The 4,032-nt window shown below is 46.1% G+C and overlaps 1 protein-coding gene across 1 annotated transcript in view; it reads right to left on the reverse strand.

Moving 5' to 3' along the window:
• LOC110306936 (coiled-coil domain-containing protein 170-like) overlaps positions 1–4,032 on the reverse strand; it is a 42,717-nt gene that overhangs the window by 30,895 nt on the left and 7,790 nt on the right. The window lies entirely within an intron of this gene.

Here is a 4,032-nt window from a genome sequence, read left to right on the forward strand (position 1 = left end):
AGCACTGGGTCTCCAGGTGCACACCACCTCGCCTGGCTGGAATGGTTTTTAAATGTATATAGTATCCAAACCATGTCAAAATGGTGAGAACTTTTCAGATGTTTATGTGCACACAGAGGGTAGCTTCAAAAAATACTTTGAAAGCCAAGCATGATAGTGCAGTAAGCTGGGCACTGTGGCTCACGGCTGTAGCCTGAGCTAACTGGGATCCCGGAGAGGAGACTCAATCAAGTCCATGAGGTTAAGGCTAGCCGGGACACCCCAGCGAGACTCCATCTAAAACCGGGAACCGAAGAAAATCTTTGAAATGCTTGAAAACAGTTTACATATTTCTTTCAAGCAAGACACCTGAAACCTTTCTTGACAGTTTGGTTTAAAAGCATTTTTTTTTTTTAAGGGCCAGGAAGGTAACTTAGCAGATAAGGGCTTTGTCAACAACCTAAGCATCAGCCCCAAGACCCACAGGGTGAAAGGCGAGAAGTGACTCTCAGAGCATAGACCCAGACTACAGTTCAGTGGGTAGAGTGTTTTTCTTACAAATGACAGTGTGTGAATACACACACTGGACATACTATTACTACCACCACCACCACCACCACTACTACTATTACTACTAATTGCATCCAACTCCAGCTTAACAAGACCACAGACTTTCCAAGCGTTATCACGGAGACATACTGGAGGCAAGAAGACTGACAGGCATGACGTGGTGATCCCATGTCCTTGTCACTACAGTCTGTGCCATGGCCTGGTGGGTGGAGAGGAGTAGGGCCTGGATCCTGCAGGCAGAACTGTGATATTTACTAATGTTTCCTCCTACAAGCATTCTCCCCTGACCCCCATCTCTCTGCTCCCCCTCTCCTCATCCCAAGCCTGTGTTGGCTTTAGGCACTTCAGATCAAGAACAAATGAGTACTCTGACCCTACACTATAGGAAATTTGATCTCTCAGGAAACCTACTTCCTGACTCCTTATCAAATATGACTAATAGGTTATATTACATTAACTTAGGTCTTGAAAACCCATTTACTGTGTTATTAATTACAATAATAAACTGATAATTCTGGTTAGTTTTATTTGTCAACTTGGGTACAAACTAGGGTCCCCTGGGAAGAGGCAACCTTAACTGAGAAAATGTCCCCATTAGATTGCCCATAGGCAAGTGGGGTGGCATTTTCTAGATGACTAGTTGATGTGGGGAGGCCCAGCTCACTGGGGCAGTGCCGCTCCTGTATAAGAAAGCAGGCTGAGCAAGCCCTGGAGAACAAGTCAGTAAGCAGCACTCCTCCACGGTCTCCACTTCGATTCTTGCCTTTAGGTTCCCACCTTGACCTTTATGATGGACTCGTGATCTCTAAACTGAAATAAACCTCTTCCTCCCCAAGTTGGTCTTGGCCATGGTGTTTATCACAGCAATCAAAAGCAGACTAGGACAACATATATTCTGTTCTGTCTCGGTTTGTGGGTGTGTGTTGTACATGTGCATGTGTGCCACGATCATGTGTTTGCGATGGGATATGCCCAAGTGTGTGTACTGCAAGAAGCCAGAGGCCAATGTTAGCTGCCTTTCTCACCTCACATGCTCTGCACTTTATGTTTTAAATCTGTATTATTGATGCTACTGCTGCTATTGTGTGCGTACACATGCGTACATATGCAGGGTATATGTTTATGTAGAGGTCAGAGGGCAACTCGGTGAGGTCTTTCTTCTCCACCTTTACACAGTACTGTGGTTTGAATGAGAAATGTCTCCTAAGGCTCACATATCAGAACGCTTGGTCCCGTCCCCCCATTAGCAGTGTTGCTGGGGAGCCTATGGAACCCTCGGGAGGAAGAGCCTTGCTGGAGGAAGTATGTCACTGAGGGCAGGCTTTGAGAGCTTACAGTTTCACCCCAAGTCCAGTTTGATGTCTGAGTCCCATATGCTGCTGGGATGTGATCTCTTAGCCTCCTGTTCTTGCCACAATGCCTCCCCCATCACTGTAGACATTTAGCCCCCTGGAACTGTAAACTAAAACAAATCCTTAAGTAGCTTTTGGTCATGGCATTTTATTGCAGCAATGTAGAAGTGACTAATACACATGGATTCTGGAGATCAGACGTAAGCCCTCAGGCTTCCCTTGTTAGGCAGATGTTTTTGCTAGCTGAACCTTTTCACCTGCCCCTCCACCTTAACTTTTGACACAAGGTCTCTCACTGAACCCAGATCTCACCCATTCAGCCAGCAAACCTAAGGGGTCCTGTCTCTGCCTCGCAGCATTTGGACTACGGTGCACTTCACAGCACCTGGATTTTTAAAGGGGTTCTAGGGATCCAAACTCAGTTCTTCATACTTTCATGACAAGCACTTGACCAATTAAGCCATCTCCCCAGTCCCTACTTTTGTTTGTTTGTTTATTGGAGACAAGGTCTCATGCAACTCAAGGCTGCTCTCAAATTCAATTGTCCTTCCTCAGCCTTCTGATACTGGGATGACAAGTATGAACCATCCCACATAGAGGCAAATATGCCTTTAAAATGTAAAATATAAAATAAAATGGAAAGAAATACAAAGTTCACGTAGAAGCATGTGCTTGCGTGTGCACACACACACACACTTTAGCATGCAGATGGTCATCAGAAGACAACATGTAGAGCCGGTTTTCTCTTCTATTATGTGGGTCCTGGAGATTGATCTCTCAGGTTGTCAACCCTGGAAGCAAGTGCTTTACCCACTGAGTCATCACGACAGCTCTGTGACTAGTGTCCTCGTAAGAAGGGAAACTTGGAGCTGGAGAGATGACTGCTCAATTAAGAGCCCTTGATGCCTTTGTAGAGAACTGGGACTCAGTTCCCAGTACCCACATCAGGTCATTTGCAGTCACCTGTAACTTCAGCTCCAGGAGATCTAATGTCTCCCAACCCCCTGGGATCACTTTCCCACAAGTTCACAGACACATACAAAGACACACATACACACATAAATATAAATAGAATAAATCTTCAGAAAGTGTAGTCTCCCCTCTTCCAGCCTGAAACCTGCTTGCTCAGGGGTGGAGCTTTCTGCTCAATCGTTTTGCCATGCCCACTGCTGGAACCTGCCGCTTTGCTGTTTAGAGCCATACACGTGGTCACTCTGTTATTGGACCCCAAGATTATTTGGCGGGAATTGGGCCCCCTTCCCCTGCTTCATAACTGTGTGCAGAACAGTAAAATTGAGCTTTGATCAAAATGACTGTCTTAGCTACATTGAACTTTGATCAGAATGCCTGTCTCAGCTGCTTCATTTTCTCTTGTCGCCTAGCCCCTCTTCTCTTCCAGGTTTCCAAAATGCCTTTCCAGGCTAAAACCCAGGCTATGATCTGCTGGCCAGACACAACAAGAAAGGAAGGAGGTGAAGGGATAGGAGGATGGAGGGAGGGAGCTTGAACACACATGCTGAAGGGGGGCTCCAGGAGAAGATCACCATCTACAACCCAAGAAGAAACATCTCAGGAGGAACCACCCCACGGGCACCTTGTCCCAGACTTCTAGCTGCTATGACCACTGGAAAACACTGCTCTTTAAGCACCCAGTCTGATACTTTGCTACAGTAGCCTTAGGAAGCAAACACAGCCACAGGGAGAGCTGCTTACCCATAGCTGGCCTCTATTTGTAAGCATTCAGAAGGATTCTACTTGGAGGTAGCCATAGAGAGGCAGAGCAAACATAAGCAGCTACAGCGCAGTGCCCTTCACAGTAACAAAGACCAGTGAGAGTCTAAAAGGCCATCACAGTCAGCAAACCCTGAGGATGGTCAGGCTCAATTAGAGAATCTCTACAAGCTCTCCCCAGGACTCATCACTGGGAGTAAAAGTCAAGGCACTTCCTATAAACATGGGTTGTGTGGTGCACTCCGATATTATTGAGTAGTAAATAAGATTAGTGGATATTTGCTATCTGGTGAAGTATTGGACATAGGAACTCATCCTTTCCATTAAAAATATTTTGGACTGGAAAGCAGAGGCAGGCTGATATCACACACACACACACACACACACACACACACACACA

The sequence above is a fragment of the Mus caroli genome, chromosome 12, assembly GCF_900094665.2.
Source record: "Mus caroli chromosome 12, CAROLI_EIJ_v1.1, whole genome shotgun sequence".
Lineage (NCBI taxonomy): Eukaryota > Metazoa > Chordata > Mammalia > Rodentia > Muridae > Mus > Mus caroli.